At 38.0% G+C, this 18088-nt stretch overlaps 1 pseudogene; it reads left to right on the top strand.

Annotated features, from left to right (window-relative positions):
- The first annotated feature begins 815 nt into the window (after positions 1–815).
- LOC118574038 lies at positions 816–17473 on the top strand (annotated as a pseudogene).
- Positions 17474–18088: the final 615 nt, after the last annotated feature.

Below are 18088 nucleotides of genomic sequence, written 5' to 3'. Positions count from 1 at the left end.
TCCTTTTGATTCATTGGCCAAGGATTCCCATAGACAAACTCCAAAACACTGAAGCATATTTTCAATGCTATTAGTTACCCTCCAACAACCTGATGGACTCTATGCCTGAAGGCACCACATACTTCCATCATCAAACATGGAAAAGTTGAGCTGGTGTAACTAATATCCAGAAGCTTCATTCCTATGAACTAGTATTCAAAGTTCTGCAAGGTACTGTACACACTATAGAAGGAGAAATGAACCATCCATCTTACCCATGTACAAGTCCTATGAGTTATAACATCAATCTGCCTAAAAGATATATCAACTGAGACAATAGTGGCACAAATGTTATGGAAGTAACTAATAACCTTGTGATTGGACTTAAAGCCTGCTCCAAGAGATGGAAACTAACACTTGGCACTGTTATTGAGGTCAAGAACCTGAAACTACATAGACCATGAGTCTTAGGGGGAGGTCAACTATATTTTGTTAAATGAACATAACAATGAAGCAACTCAGAGCATCACCCAACACTTTATAGAAACTTCTTTTTGTAGCAGATATTTATTAGCAGAAACCCATAACTGGACAATACACAGAAAGTGAGAAAGTTTGGCATACTTAACCTTAAAGTCTGTATCATATTCTTCCCTTCAAGGCTTAGGAAGGAAGAAAAGATCTCTGTAGGAGGCAGGAAGATTTCAAGAGCCAGAGGCAGTGGACAATTCAAAGGATACAATATTTGCAAGAAACAATTGAGCACATAAGAACTTACATATACTATGATAGAATAAACAGGATCTGTATAAATTCAAACCACAGAAAATCCCAGCATGGACAAAGGTAAGTGGGTACAAATTCTCACCCCTAACCAATAAGTTATCTGTATTGATAACTGATGGGAGAGAAAAAAAAGTTACTCTTATTCAATGGAGTGACCACTGGGTATATTAACTACCCTCTAAGAAAGGCTGCACATTTAGGAATATTTCGTCAACACAAAATGGCCTCCATTGTTCTGATATTTTTCTTTTCTTTTTTATTTTAACCTAAATTGGTGAGATCCAATTTCAGAGAGACCCTGCTGTTAAAAATGGTGAAGAACAATTGAGAAACACTGAATATTGACCTCTGGTCTCTACACGACATGCTCTCTTGCACACATACCATTATCACTTTTATGTAAGCATGTACACACACACTGGCAAAAAGTTATTAAACTAAAGGTAAAAAACATTACTGGCAAGCACATTGTAATTCAACATAGTTGTGTCAAATCTGTGACCTGGGGATCCTGGTGATGAAAAACTGTCCTAGGCCCTACACTGACAGTGAAAATCTTCCATTTGATTTAGCACTGGATTTGATAGGCCTGTGTACCTGGGTCCTACCCAGAGATCACAACTTCAATGGACACACCTTCAGAAAAGGACTATGAGAACATGCAGATGGTCTGTATCATTTTTCTGGTATTATAATAAACTCCCATTTGCCTGGAGTAAACCATAGCCTAGAAAAATTTGACTTAAGTTTTTAGGAAATGATTTGCCTATAAATATTGATGGCATATGACTGATGAACTCTAGAAAGTCATGATTAATAATTAAAAACAGTGTAATAAAACTACCAAGCAAGAAGTAACATATAAAATACATAAGCTTGACACTTGAAACACATAATGTACATCAGAAACTATTTAGAATACATAGTCACCATTGATTAGCATACCTGTATGTTGAAAATATCATAAAAACATATTTTGTTTTACCTATCAGTATAGGAACTTAATAAATGATTCACATTAATACATAAATTCATAAAACATTATGTCAAGTTTTCTAGGGTTATTTTATGAAGCTCTAACATATAGCTATATCCTATAAACAAATTATTATACTTTCAGAATATTAACATTTCATATATAAATAGGGACTAACTTGTGTTATAAACAATTATTTTTGTCCAAAGTTCTAGTTCATTTCAAATGGCTACTGACAAGATGGTGAGCATATAATAGTGGGTTTTTTCTGATTACTGATACACTCACAATGATACCCACTTTGGTTGCACATTGATTAAAATTCATTACTTTTTTTATTATATTTGTGTTTTAATTTTACACATAAGCCATGGGTTCCCCTGTACTCCCCCCTCCCGCCCACACTCCCACCTTCCTCCCACCCCTCCCCTCTATTCCCATCTCCTCCAGGGTGAAGACTCCCCTGGGGATTCATTTAAACCTGGTGGATTTAGTACAGGCAGGTCCAGTCCCCTCCTTCCAGGCTGAGCAGTGTCCCTGTGTAAGCCCAAGGTTTTAAACAGCCAGCTCATGCACTAAGGACAGGTCCTAGTCCCACAGCCTGGATGCCTCCCAAACAGTTCAAGCTATTCAATTGTCTTACTTATCTAGAGGTTCATAATTCATGTGCTTCCATTCGTTTGGCTATTTGTCCCTGTGCTTCTTCCAATCTTGGGCTCAACAATTCACATTCTTACAGTCCCTCCTCTTTCTCCACAATTGGGCACCTGGAGCTCCACCTGGAGCCTGGCTGAAGATCTCTGCATCCACTTCCATCACTTATTGGATGAGAGTTCCAGCTAGACTGTTAGGGTGTTTGGCCATCTGATCACCAGACTAGGTCAGATCAGGCTTTCTCTCGACCATTGCCAGCAGTCTACAGAGGATGTATCATTGTGGATTTAAGGGGACCTCTCCAGCACTCTGCCTATTCCTGTTCTCATGTGGTCGTCATTTATCATGGTCTGTTATTCCTTGCTCTCCCTTTCTGTTCTTGATCCAGGTGGGATCTTCTGCTCCCCTAAGCTTTCTTTCCCTCAAACTCTGCCCTTTATTACTCCCACTGTTGTCCAGGTTGTTCATGTAGATCTCACCCATTTCTCTGTCATTGGGTGATCCCTGTGTCTTTGATAGGGTCCTGTTTTCTAGATAGCCTCCCTGGAGTTGAGTAGCAGTCTAGTCATCTTTGTTTTACATCTAGTATCCTCCTATGAGTGAGTACATACCATGTTTGTCCTTCTGAGTCTGGGTTACCTAACTCAAGATGATTTTTTTCTAGATCCATCCATTTGCCTGCAAACCTCATGATGTCATTGTTTTTCTCTGCTGAGTAGTACTCCATTGTGTATATGTACCACATTTTCTTCATCCATTCTTCAGTTGAAGGGCATCTAGGTTGTTTCCAGGTTCTGGCTATTACAAACAATGCTGATATGAACATAGCTGAGCAAATGCCCTTGTGGTATGATTGAGCATTCCTTGGGTATACCCCCAAGAGTGCTAGATCTGGGTCTTGGGGGAGATGGAATCCCAAATTTCTAAGGAAGCACCATATTGATTTCCAAAGGGGCTGTGCAAACTTGCATTCCCAACCAGCAGTGGAGGAGAGTTCCCCTTCCTCCACATCCTCTCCAGCATAAGCTGTTTTCAGTGCTTTTTATCATAGCCATTCTGAGGGGTGTAAGGTGGTATCTCAGAGTCCTTTTGATTTGCATTTCTCAGATAATTAGGGATGTTGAGCAATTCCTTAAATGTCTTTCAGCCATTTGAACTTCCTCTGTGGAGAATTCTCTGTTTAGTTCTATAGCCCATTTCTTAATTGGACTGTTGGGCATTTTGATGTCTATTTTCTTGAGTTCTTTATATATTCTGGATATCAGCCCTCTGTCAGACATGGGGTTGGTGAAGTCCTTTTCCCATTCTGTAGGCTGTCACTTTGTCTTGTTGACTGTGTCCTTTGCTCTACAAAAGCTTCTCAGTTTCAACAGGTCCCATTGATTGATTGTTTCTCTCAGTGTCTCTGCTATTGGTGTTATATTTAGAAAGTGATCTCCAGTGACAATGCATTCAAGAGTACTTCCTGCTTTTTCTTCTATCAGGTTCAGAGTAACTGGATTTATGTTGATGTCTTTGATCCACTTGGACATAAGTTTTGTGCATGGTGACAGATATGGATCTATTTGCAGCCTTCTGCACATTGACATCCAGTTATGCCAGCACCATTTGTTGAAGATGCTTTCTTTTTTCCATTGTACATTTTTGGCTTCTTTGTCAAAAATTATATGTTCACAGGTGTGCGGGTTAATGTCAGGGTCTTCAATTCTATTCCATTGGTCCACATGTCGGTTTTTATGCCAGTACCAAGCTGTTTTTATTAAGGTAGCTCTATAGTAGAGCTTGAGGTCAGGGATCGTGAAGTTGAGTATTATTCTTTCCAGATCTGTGAAGAATTGTTTTGGTAATTTGATGGGGATTGTGTTGAATCTGTAGATTGCTTTTGGTAAGATCGCCATTTTTACTATGTTAATCCTGCCTATCCATGAGCATGGGAGGTCTTTCCATTTTCTGACATCTTCAATTTCTTTTTTCAGGGACTTAAAGTTCTTGTCATATAGGTCCTTCACATGCTTAGTTAGAGTAACCCCAAGGTATTTATATCATTTGTGGCTATTGTAAAGGGTGATGTATCTCTGCTTTCCTTCTCAGCCTGTTTGTCTATTGTATATAGAAGGGCTACTGATTTTTTTTTAGTTGATCTTGTGTCCTGCAATGTTTCTGAAGGTTTTTATTAGCTGTATCACTTCCTTGGTTGAATTTTTGGAGTCACTCTTGTATACTATCATGTCACCTGCAAATAGGGAAAGGTTGACTTCTTCCTCTCCAATTTGTATCCCCTTAATCTCATTATGTTGTCTTATAGCTCTGGCTAGAACTTCAAGTACTATATTGAATAATTATGGGGAGAGGTGACAGGCTTGCCTTGTTCCTGATTTTATGGTATTGTTTGAGTTTCTCTCCATTCAATTTGATGTTATCTGTTGGCTTGCTATAGATTGCATTTTGTCTTTGAATTTGAGGTCTTGCAGAAATCAGGAATACAGGGACCATACCTAAACATATTCCTGTATTCCTGATTTCTGCAAGACCTCAAATTCAAAGACAGACACCTCCTAAGAATAAAAGGCTGGGAAAAGACTTTCCAATCAAATGGTCTTGAGAAGCAAGCTGGTGTAGCCATCCTAATATCCAGCAAAATAGACTTCAAACTAAAATCAGTCAAAAGAGATGATGAAGTACATTACATACTCATCACAGGAAAGACCCACCAAGATGAAGTCTCAATTCTGAAAATTTATGCCCCAAACACAAGGGCACCCACATATGTAAATGAAACATTACTAAAGCTTAATTCATATATAAAACCCCACACATTAATAGTGGGAGACTTCAATACCCCACTTTCACCTCTGGACAGATCAGCCCAATTGAAACTTAAAAGAGACATAATGGTCTTAACTGTTATGGCTCAAATGGACTTAATCGATATCTATAGAACATTCCACCAGAACAAAAAAGAATATACCTTCTTCTCAGCACCCATGAAACCTTCTCTAAAATTGACCACATACTTGGCCACAAAGCAAATATCAACAGATTCAAAACAATTGGAATAACCTCCTGTGTTCTACTGGACCACCATGGTTTAAAGATAGATTTTAACAACAAAATCTACAGAAATCTTACAATCTCATGGAAACTGAATAATGCTCAACTGAATCACCAGTGAGTTAAGGAAGAAATAAAGAAAGAAATTAAAGACTTCATAGATATTAATGAAAATGAATATACCACATACCCAAACTTATTGGACACTATGAAAGCAGTGCTAAGAGGGAAATTCATAGCACTGAATGCCCACATAAATAAGCTGGAGAAATCTCATGCAGTGACTTGACAGCACACCTGAAAGCCCTTGAACAGGAAGAAGCAAAGTCTCCCAGGAGAAACAGATGCCAGGAAATTATCAAATTGAGAGCTGAAATCAATAAAATAGAAATAAAGAGAACAGAGCAATACAAAGGATTAATGAAACAAAGAGTTGGTTCTTTGAGAAGATCAACAAGATAGACAAGCCCTTATCCAAACTAACTGAAAGACAGAGAGAGAGAGCATCCAAATTAACAAAATCAGAAATGCAAAGGGGGACATAACAACAGACAATGAGGAAATCCAGAGAATCATCAGGTCATACATCAAAAACTTCTACTCCACAAAACTGGAAAATCTGAAAGAAATGGATAATTTTCTGGATAGGTACTACATACCTAAGTTAAATCAAGACCAGGTAAACAATTTAAATAGTCCAATCACACTTAAGGAAATGGAATCAGTCATTAAAGTCTCCAACCAATAAAAGCCCAGGACCAGATGGTTTCACTGCAGAATTCTACCAGATCTTCAAAGAAGTCTTAATACCAATACCCTTTATATTGTTCCACACAATAGAAGCAGAAGGTATATTACCAAACTCCTTCTATGAGGCTACAATTACCCTGATTCCTAAACCAAACAAAGATGCAACAAAGAAAGAGAACTACAGACCTATCTCCCTCATGAACATTGATGCAAAAATACCCAATAAAATACTCGTAAACAGACTCCAAGAACACATCAAAACAATTATCCACCATGATCAAGTAGGCTTCATCCCTGGCATGCAAGGGTGGTTCAACATACAAAAGTCCATCAATGTAATACACCATATAAACAAATTCAAAGAAAAAAAACCACATGATCATATCACTAGATGCAGAAAAGGCATTTGTTTATTTTTATGTGTATTTTCATATTTTTAAGAGAGGGAAAGAATATTGTTTGATAAGTGGGTGGAGGAGCCATTGAAGGAGTTAGGTTAGGGTAATGAATATGACCAAAATCTGTTGCAAGAAAATTTTCTTAAAATCAAGAATATGCCGTCAAAAGTCAGACATAGGTGGAGGAGGCACTCAGGAGGCCCTGCCATTCATTGCTTAACTATTTTCTAATAACACATTAAGGAAAAATGGGAAGCATTGCTTCAGTTTTGCACCCACCAGTAACCTCCCTCATACTCCAATATATAGCTCCAACCCAGTGGTCACACAGATGACCTTATTTAAACTGATGTGTCTTGAACAAAGTCAAAATTCATAAACCTGAGTAAAGGGACTGGCAAGAAGAATGAGATAGAGATAAGAGAGATTTTTGGGTGTAAGAGGAATCAGAATACATCACATACATGTATGAAATTATCAATTACCAAAATTATTCAATAAATGTTACATAAAAATCAAGTACTTTTATTCCTTTAAGTTTTATTTACCCTTATACTGGTGCTTCCAAGTCTTTAGTCTTTCTCATTAAATTGTAATATCATTTTTCAATATATGTAAAGTAGCTTGCAGGGATTTTCTTTAAGACAGCACTGAATTATGAAGGTAAGGCGAACTGACATCATAGTACTAATTTTTCCAATTTGTGAACACTGATTTATTTAGGGTTTCTATTCTTTTCATCTGCATTTAATGATTTTCTCCATATTGATCCTATAATTTTTTTGTGAAATTTATACTCTAAAATTTGTTTATCTGCCATTGTGACTGTTATTCATTGTGTAATCCATAAATTCATCACTCAGATATATAGAAACACATGAAAATTTACATTTATTTCTTATCCTATAAACTTTTCTGTATTTTCTATGACTTCTAGAAGAGATGTGGTGTTTTTTAAATTAAATTTTTAAATGTTGTGGCTTTCTACATTAGACAATAATGACATAAGCAAATAAAATTCATTTTATTTGTTCCAATAAATACATATTTTCTACAAATAATTTTTTCCTTAAAAACATTTATTCATTTTACATACCAATTATAGATCTCCCTATCATCCCTCTTTCCATTACCTCCCCAAGCTCCCACAAACCCATCCCCCATCCCCTCCAACAATAGGGTAAAGCCTCACATGGGGAGTCAGCAGAGCTTGGTACATTCAGTTGAGGAAGGACCAAGCCCCTACCTCCTGCATCAAGGCTGAGCAAGACATCCCACCATCGGTAATGGGCTCCAAAAAGTCAGCTCATGCACCAGGGATAAATCTTGATCCAGGGGTCCCTCAAACAGGCCAACCTACACAATTATCTCCCATATGCAGAAGGCCTAGTCTGGTCTCATGCAGGTTCCACAGTTGTCAGTGTTTGTCTGACAGAGGGTTGATCTCCAAAATATATAAAGTGCTGAAGAAGCTAGACATCAAAATACCAAACAATCCAATTAAAAAATGGGCTACAGAGCTTAACAGAGAATTCTCAACAGAAGGACCTCAAATGGCCAAAAGACATTTAAGGAATTGCTCAACATCCTTACTCATCTGAGAATTGCAAATCAAAAGGACTCTGAGATACCATCTTACACCTGTCAGAATGGCTAAGATCAAAAACACTGAAGACAGCTTATGTTGGAGAGGATATGGAGCAAGGGGAACACTCCTCCACTATTGGTGGGAGTGCAAACTTGTACAGCCACTTTGGAAATCAGTATGGCATTTTTTCAGAAAATTGGGAGCCAATCTACTTCAAGATGCAAAGATACCACTCTTGGACATATATCAAAGGAATGCTCAGTTATACCACAGGGACACTTGCTCAACTGTGTTCACAACAACATTATTCATAATAGCCAGAGTCTGGAAACAACCCCTCAATGGAAGAATAGATAAAGAAAATGTGGTACATATATTCAGCTGTAAAAAAAAAAATAACATCATGAAATTTGCAGGCAAATGGATGGAACTAGAAAATATCATCCTGAGGGAGGTAACCCAGAGTCAAAAAGACAAACATGGTATGTACTCACTCATAAGTGGATACTAGATGTAAAGCAAAGGATAATCAAAATATAACCCAAAGCTTCAGAGAAACTAGGAAACAAGTATGACCCTAAGAGGGACTCATGGATAGCATTGGGAAGGGGAAACAGATGATATCTCCTTGAATAAATGGGGAATGGGGAGGCAACAGAGGGGGGAATGGGGGATGAGAAAACCAGGGAAAGGGATGGTTGAGCTGGAAGAAGGAAGGAGTGGTGGAGCAATGAAAGAGATATCTTGATAAAGGGAGACATTATGGGGTAAGGGGTGCTAGGAAAATTCCCAAGAATACACAAGGACGACCCCAAATTAGACTACTAGCAATAATGAAGAAGGTGCCTGAACATTTTAGTTGTAACTTTTTCTCCTTTTATTAACATATAAAAGGGGAAATGTGGTGATACTTTATTTGTAAAATGTGATTTTACTTGTATATTAATAAAGTTAATTATATTGTTGAATATCCTAACTGTCATCATAGAACCTTCATCCAGTAACCGATGGAAGCAGATGCAGAGATACACAACCAAGTACTACTTCATGTTTTTGAGACTGTCTCATTGTATAGCCTCATCCCTACTTTTGAATAGTAAATTCACTCAATATATTTTCTACATATTTTATTTCAGAACATTTAATATGTCTTCTTGCATACAGTTTATGATGAGAAGAATGTTATCCAGTTATGGTATCTCACTCCAGTAATCCCATCACTCAGGTGGACTATAGTAAACTCAGTGACAACTGAGGTGATGTAATAAATCCCATGAGACAGCCTGGACAATAGCCTGAGATTATGTCTCAGACAAATACTATATTTTTATATAAAATTTTATTCTTTGGAAACTTCATACAATGTATGTTGGTCATATCAATCCATTACCACCTCTTTCCAACTCCCACTAGTGCTCCCTATCCTGTATCTCTCCCATTACTACATGCTAAATACATCAGAAGATTTGTAGATAAGGGACTCCAACTCCAAAAACATATAGTTTATTGTTGTTACCCTTGCCTACACACAAGTGATGGAAGGTAAGTCCATATTATTAAAGATACCATGAACTTCAAGAATAGAACCTAGCCAGAGACCCCTGAGCTATAACTAACCTGAATGTCCTCCTCTGAAGACTAGCTTTCATGGCACCAGAAGGTGTCATGCAAACTTTGAAGAAGGGAAGCAACCAAAAGTCCTACCCAGCTGTGACTCTTATGAGCCACAATAAATACCAAAATGTCACGATAATGCTAAGGGTGTAGTAGTTGTACAAATACAATGGCAGTAACAATACCTCTATAATTGGACTTAAGATCAACTCAACAAAAGGAAAACCATGCCTGGTCCTGGAAACCTAGCCAAGTACTCAATACTAATAAAGTCATGGCTATTGGAGAAGAATCTACAATTTATAAATTACTAAAATAGGATAATACCAAACAATAATCTATAAACATTTGTGCTGGGGATGTCTTTCTGTATGCTGTGAATGTGTTGCTCTGATTAATAAATAAAATGCTGATTTGCCAGTAGCCAGGCAATTTCCTTAGTTAAGATAAAAGATAAGTTAGATATGAAACCTTAGACTCACAAATATAGGATAGATAGGATAGCTTCTTTAATTTTTTGCAAATACAAATATACTAGATATTATAAGTAGACTAGATATTATAACTATAATTCTTGCCTGATAATTGTTTTGTTATATGTAATTTTACTAGGTTAAAGTTAAAACATTCCTTTTTGAAAAAAAGAAAAGGGGAAGTGCTGGGTATGTCTTTCAGTATGCTGTGAATGTGTTTCTCTGATTGAATGATAAATAAAACATTGATTGGCCAGTAGCCAGGCAGGAAGTATAGTATAGGCAGAATAAGCAGAGAGGAGAATGCTGGGAATTGGAAGGCTAAGTCAGGAGATGCTGCCAGTCACCACTTCCATGAGAAGTAAGATGTAAAATACTGGTAAGCCACAAGCTACATGGCAACATATAAATTAATAGAAATGGGTGAATTTAAGATATAAGAACTAGATAGCAAGAAGCCTGCCATGGCCAAATAGTTTATAAGTAATGTAAGTCTCTGTGTGTTTACTTGGGTCTGAGCAATTGCGGGCCCAGGAGAGACTGGAGAATTCTCTAGCTACACATTTGTCCTTATAACCACAGATAAATGTAGACTTTACCCTTAACCAAGGAAACTTCTCTTTTACTTTTTTTTGTCTTAAATGCATATAGCTTGTTTCTCTTTAAATGTGATGTCTGATAACTGCAAAATTTGTGTCAGATTTGAGTCACCTGACACTTTTTAGTAACTTTGCTCTGTTTTTTTTTCATGTTACTAACATTCCTCATAAACTTTTATTGAAATCTAGAAATATGTTAGTAGAAATAATTGTGGCAAATGGGGCTTAATTTTAGCAGTTTAGGAAATGTATTGTGTTTTATGTTCATGTGCTTCGAACTTCTCACAAATTAGTATAATATTATTTTACATTTTCTCTGTGATTTTGGTCTTCCCTAGAAGTGTAACCAGAAATGTTTGTTTTTATAGCTTTTTCAACTAGAATATACTTTAACTACTTTAGTGCTTTGTTGATATGGCTGTAAAGTATGGGCTGGAAAAGAGTTCTGCAATTTTATGAGTCCATCTCCTTATTTACGTTAGCCTGTAACTTGGCCTGTACTATTGAAGTATTTCTAATTTGTAAGGATTTTTCCCTAGCTGCATTAAATCTACCAAAATTTAAATGTACCTTTGTAAATCCTTCACCATTCTTTACTCTTTGTTGTCCATTTCTGTGACACAGAAAGACTATAGGTAGTTTGGAATCCAGAGAGCTCCTTTCCTCCCATGGGAATGTGAAACCATCATAAAAGAAATGTCATACTATAGTAGAAATGAAAATGAAAGATATCTTCACAGAAACAGGCAATAACATAAAATGGACATTGCATAAGAAAATTCAATGGAAATGAGAAGGACATGATGGGGATCATCAAATTTAGGCAAAGTTTAAAAAAATGTTTCTGAAAAAGACAAAGAATTGGATAAAATACTTGTAGAGGTTTTCTTTATGAATTCATTAAGAATAAAATAAAAGATTTAGGCTTGAAATTTAGGCTTCCTTTCATTCTATCATAGTGTTAATTAGCACAATAAAGCAAAACTGAAAGACAATTCACTTACAGATAAAGAATTTCTAGGTAGTGTTCCTGTCCTGTGAGAAAACACAGCAGTTCATTACTATGTTTGGCTCTTAGAATCTTTCTTCCCTTTTCCTGTGATGATCTCTGAGACTTAAAAGCAGAAGATATGATATTAATGCCCAGTTTATGGTTGAGCATTCTACAATTTCTTATTCTCTTTACTTTGACCAGGGCCATTGTGCATATGTCTCTGTATTGCAAGAGCATGCACAGGTAATGAAAAGATTAATCGAGCCAAAATTAATGCATGGATGGGGGACTCACTAATCCTACCCCTAGCTGAGAAATTATTGATAATTAACAGCTACTAGGGAAATGAGAGTCAGTTTGACTGAGATTCTTGATAGGTTGCCCACATTTCAGTAAATGGTCCTATAACCATGCACATAGGCACAGCACTTAGTGGTTTCTAGAGAAAATAATAAGGGTATGTTGTAGAGCAGTTTCCTCTAAATGGAAACATTCCTTCCAGGAGAGAGGGGGGAGCATAAGATTCTGGAGGCAAACAAAATGTCATGTGTCTAGGAAAGTGGAAACTTGCAAGATTCTCCAAGTCTGCTCTAGCCTTATAGAAGGAGTAAACAACTGCAAAAAGAGGTGACTCTGAATAGCCCAACTGCAGAGAAGAGATTCTTGGATTATCAAACTGCTCCTGAGCCAACTGGAGTTTGCAATGCAGTCTTGAGGGTTATAGCTTCCAAGTGTAGGTGAAATTTTTGGTGCTTCAGCTGCTCTCTGGTGTCCTCCTTGTTCCTATAAGTTTCCCCTCACCTATACTCATGTTAGTATACCCAATAGAAGCTCATTTGTTCACCAAGTTGGAATTTGTTGCAATAATTGCACTGGTCTGTTATGGGTTCTCCTTCTAAGGTGAGTAGGTATGTGTTCTGTCTCTTCAGGAAAAATTTCTCAGACAAAAAGAGTTTAGTCACAATTCTTGTGATCTTAAGTTGACTTTGAAGGTGTTCATTAACCTATGACCACCTCCTAGGCATATTTTCTTTCTTCCTTCCCACCCCTCTCCCCTTATGTTTAAATGGCTTATGAGTACCTTTTTCCCTCTACTATACTTTAAAGACCATTTTGATTTTATATTATCGTCTTCACATTTTTAGTTTTTTCATTCTTTTTGTTTATTGATTTTATTTTACATCCCAACCAAAGTTTCCCCTCCCTCCTTTCCTCCTATTTCCTTTCCCAAACTCTCCTTTGCCCCCTCATCAACTTCTCTGTTTCTCTTCAGAAACACGAGGGTCTCCCATGGTTATCAGCCAGCCATGGTATATCAAGTTGAGGTGAGACTACCTACCTCCTCTCCTATTAAGGCTGGACTAGGCAATCTGTATGGAGGAATGGGTCCTAAAAGCAGATTAACACAGTCAGAGACAGCCCCTGCTCCCACTGTTGGGAGTCCCACATGAAGACACTGTAACATATATGCAGAGTGCCTAGGTCAGTCTCCCGGATTGTCAGTTAAGTCTCTGTGAGGTCCTATGAGCCTAGGTTAGCTGATTCTGTGAGTTTTCTTGTGGTGTTCTTGACTCCTCTGGTTCCTACAATCCTTCCTCCCCTTTTTTCACAAAATTCACTGAGCTCTACTGTGGGATAGTCTGTCTGTACACTGTGAATTGCTACCATTGGGTGAAAAAGTATCTGCTGTGGCCTGTGGCAAGGCAGAATAGAGCTGGGTGGGAAACCCAAGAAAAGAAACAGGGAGAAGGAAGGCAGAGTCAGAGGAGATGCTTTGAGCCCCTGTGCAGGAAGCAAGATGTAATGGGATACAGGTGAAGCCTCTCTGATGAAAGTTGGGCTAGGCACCAATCTATGAGTATGGAAGAATAACAATAGAAATCATTTCATTGACATTTTTTGCCAGTTGTGTTTGGTTCTATCCTAGGTCTCTTGGGTACCTAGCCTCTGATTCCTGGCTCTCCATAGTGAGCTCCCTCTCAGGGTATTATTCTCAACCTGGGCCAGTCATTAGTTGGTCACTCCCACATAGACTCCTGGAAGTTTTCATTGTTCTAGGTTTCTAGCTCATCCCAGAAATGCGCCCAGATCCCAGATGTCTCACAGTACCCTCTCCCTCTGTCCTCTCTACACCTGATCCTTCCTCCTCCAACCTGATCCTACCTTCCATTCCAGCCCCTCGCCTCACCAGCAATGCCCATTCTACTTCCCTTTCACAGTGAGATACATGCATCCCCTCCTTGAGCCCTCCTTGTTAATTAGCTTCCCTGAGTCTGTGGGTTATAGCATGGTTACTCTTTACTTCAAGGATATTATCCATTTCTGAGTAATTATATATGATATTTGTCTTTCTGAATCTGGGTCACCTCATTCAAGGTTTTTTTTTTTATAGTACCCATCTATTGGCTGGCAAAGTACCAGATGTCATTGCTTTTAACAGCTGAGTAATACTCCATTGCATAAATGTACCACATTTTCTTTATCCATTCTTCAGTTGAGGAATATGTATGTTGTTTCTAGGTTCTGGCTATTACAAATAAAGCTACTATAAACATAGTTGAGCAAGTTTCCTTGTGGTATGGTGGGTGTCTTTTGGGTATATGCCCAAGAGTGGTATAGCGGGGTCTTGAGGTAGATTGTTGTAGAATATTATTTTAGGTGTGTTACTTTTGTTTATGTTGCATTTATTTAACTGTGAAGCTGTGTTACTTTGCCTGTTTAAAACACCTGATGGTTTAATAAAGAACTGAATAGCCAATGGCAAGGCAGGAAAAAGGATAGGCAGGGATGGCAGGCAGAGAGAAGATATAGAAGTAGAAATCAGAGAGGAAGGAAGAAGTAGCCAGGAAAGAAAGAGGACTTCAGGAGCCAGCTACCCAGCCACCCAGCCACCCAGCTATGTGGCAAACCATGGAGTAAAAGCAATATTTACAGAAGTAACAGAATGGGAAAAGCCTAGAGGCAAAAGACAGATGGGTTAATTTAAGGAAAGCTGGCTAGAAACAAGCCAAACTAAGGCCAGGTATTCATAATTAAGAATAAGTGTAGCAGCTCCCCCGCAAAAAAAAAAAAAAAAAAAAAAAAAAGCAAGCAGTGGATGGATTCCCAGTTTTCTGAGAACACACCATATTGATTTCCATTATGGCTGTAAAAGTTTGCACTCCTACTGGCAGTGGAGGAATGTTCCCCTTGCTCCACATTCTCTCCAGCATGAGCTGTCTCTTGTGTTTTTTTAACTTAGTTATTCTGACAGGTATAAGATGGAATCTGTTTCCTTTTCCATCTCTTTTGGTTAATTTTAGTTTGAAGTCTATTCTTTAGATATTAGGATAGCTACACCAGCTTGCTTATTATGTCCATTTGATTAGAAATTCTTTTTCCAACTCTTTACTCTGAGGTTATGTCTATCATTGGTATTGAGATGTGTTTTCTAAATGGAGCTGAAGGATGGATCCTGTTTTTATATCAATCTGTTACCATGTGTCTTTTTATTGGTGAATTGAGTCTATTGATATTGAGAGATATTAATTAACCCCAGAAACCAAAGAACAAAAAACACACATCCAACAAAGACAAACTCAGAAATCAGGGACTAGAACTAATCATCCCAAACCCTGATCGAGACGCCAGCTTAAGAACAAAATCAACAAGACCCAGGGCAATATGGCACTACCAGAGCCCAGTTATCCTACGACAGCAAGTCATGACTATTCCAAGGCACCTGAAGCACAAGGAAATGACCTTAAAACCAACTTTATGGAGATTAAAGAGGAAATGAAAAAACCCTTAAAGAAATGGAGGAAAAGACAACCAAAAAATTAGAGAAAATCAACAAATTTCTTTTTTTGTATTATTATTATATTATTATTTAAACTGTTTGGCCTAGTGGCTCAGGCTTTTTGCTATCTAGTCTTTATAACTTAAATTAACCCATATCTATTACTCTATAAGTTGCCACATGGTTCATGATTTACCAATATGTTACATCTTGCTTTTCATGGCTGCAGCTGGCAGCATCTCTCGGCCTCAGCCTTCCACCACCCAGAATCCTCCTCCTCCTTGTCCTACCTACACTATCCCCCTTGCTTGGCTACTGGCTAATCAGCATTTTGTTTATCAATCAATCATCAATCATAGTTGCATATATTTACAGTATACAGGACATCCCACTGCACTTCCTATTTTTTGTTTATTTCAAAAAAGAAGATTTTTAACTTTAAAATAGTAAAATTACATATTACAAAACAATTATAATGCAAGAATTACAGTTACAATATCTAGTCTATTTATAATATCTAGCCTATTTCTATTTGGCAGAATTCAAGAAGATATCCTATAAGAAAGCCAAGAAAACAAACAATAGGTGAAAGAAAATATTCATGGTTTTAGTTTTATAACCCCTTCTTACATTTATTTAATATTGTTTTCAGACTTTTTCATTATTGAGCAATCTTCTTTGTTTTTTAGTGTTTATGGATTTTTTCTAATCTCCAACTCTTTTTCATTCCATAACAATTATTTCCATTTTTTCTTCTTTTCATTTATTTGACCTTGCTCAATTTTCCCTTCCCCACATCCTTCCATATCAATAATCTACTAACTCCCCATTTAGATACAATAAGGTCTAACTTTATACCTATTCTGCATCTGCTTTACCATTTTCTATATTATCATGAGCAGGGATTCATTAGTGGATTTTAAAGAATTTTAGGTGTGACAGCAAGTCAAATGCAGCAAGATGGTGGCCGCTGTGTAAGGTTGGGATCAAAGCAGACCAGGAGTTAGAGGAGCTTCTGGCAGTTGTCCTTGATGATTTTGATAAAGTCAACCCCTCCACTGCTCCTAGCTCCCAATCCCAGCTCTCACTGATTCAGGACCCTAGAAGAAACCACAAGGAGACACTGCCAAGATGCCCTCTTCACCTTCCAAGAGAAATATTTCCATGAACAACTGTCTAACAGCTAGCTGACTTCTCAAGCAACTGAGGAGTTTAAAGGCAATGAAGGAGCTGATTGAAGAAAGGCCCTGCCTGTTGGAACTGTACCAAAAGCTCTCTGAGGCAGCTAGGAGAGTGGGCAATGATGCAAATTCTCAACCACATATTCTACTTGCCCAAAAGAGATATTAAGTGGGCAAGCCAAAAATGCCACTGACCTGAATTCAGGCATGTCAAAAGACAAACTGACCAAGGCTGCATATGGATTAAAGGGAATGTGATGGAAACTTCTCCGCATCATACAGAGTATCATGTAGTACCTACTGTCAAAGAAAGTGCTATACCCATCCCTGAAGAAAATCACAGAAAAGTATTCAGAATCATTGCAGAGTCACCAGGAATGTATTCCTACAGAGCAGTTTGAAAGTTAGCAGCAGCAGCACAGTATCATGAGGAAATATGTAAGCAGTTTGAGACACTGATGCTCACAGACAGTAAGGCTACTCACAGGGCTCCTGTTAAGATGGTGCTAGATCTTATGCATCAGATACAGGATTTCGCCATACTCCAAAAGAGCTAGCTGGAGAGATGTGTCTTGGACTCAACTTTGATCCAGATGCCTTCATTCTATAGGGCCCACCAGGTGCCAATGGCAAACAGTGTCTGATTATGTGAAACTGAACATATTTTCTTCCCCTAGTCTCTTCCATGGGGAATATCTAGACTCAGCAGAACCACTGGGAATTTAGGCAGGAATATCATCTCTGGGAGCTGTCTTCCCCAAACTCTCTCTACATCTCACTGAAGACTGTACCACACCAGCTGAGGATGTGTTCTATAAGCACTATTCCATCATGTTGTCTCCTGATAGAAACAGGCCAATTATTTGCCAGGTGAAGGAATGCATCCTTTTGGGGGCATTTAACTTCTTCCAACTCTCCAAAAGAATGTTATGCATGGTCGTACTGCTATTTTTACTCTCTCTTTTGGGTCTGTAGAGCAGGCACTGAATCCTAGGACTCTGCTTCTTACACAAGGCATCTAGGAATGAGAAGAAATGTAGTCTGGGATGGGTCTATAGGTTTATCAACATGCTGCTCCTTGCTTTCATTTGAAATCTCTGAAGAGAAAGAAAGTTTGCACTTGCCCTCCAACATTTGGCCTGGAAGAAAAGCCTTGGGTATTCCCCATAGATGGATGCTGTACCCTTATTCCCCTTTTCTTCTGAGGGCTCAAGTTCTACCTTGATTCTTTCTACAATTCTGTGTGATTTGGTTGAATCTAGCCCTT

The sequence above is a fragment of the Onychomys torridus genome, chromosome X (genome assembly GCF_903995425.1).
Source record: "Onychomys torridus chromosome X, mOncTor1.1, whole genome shotgun sequence".
Classification (NCBI taxonomy): Eukaryota; Metazoa; Chordata; class Mammalia; order Rodentia; family Cricetidae; genus Onychomys; species Onychomys torridus.
Note: the sequence above shows the minus strand (reverse complement) of the source record. Positions and strands in the feature narration are given on the sequence as shown.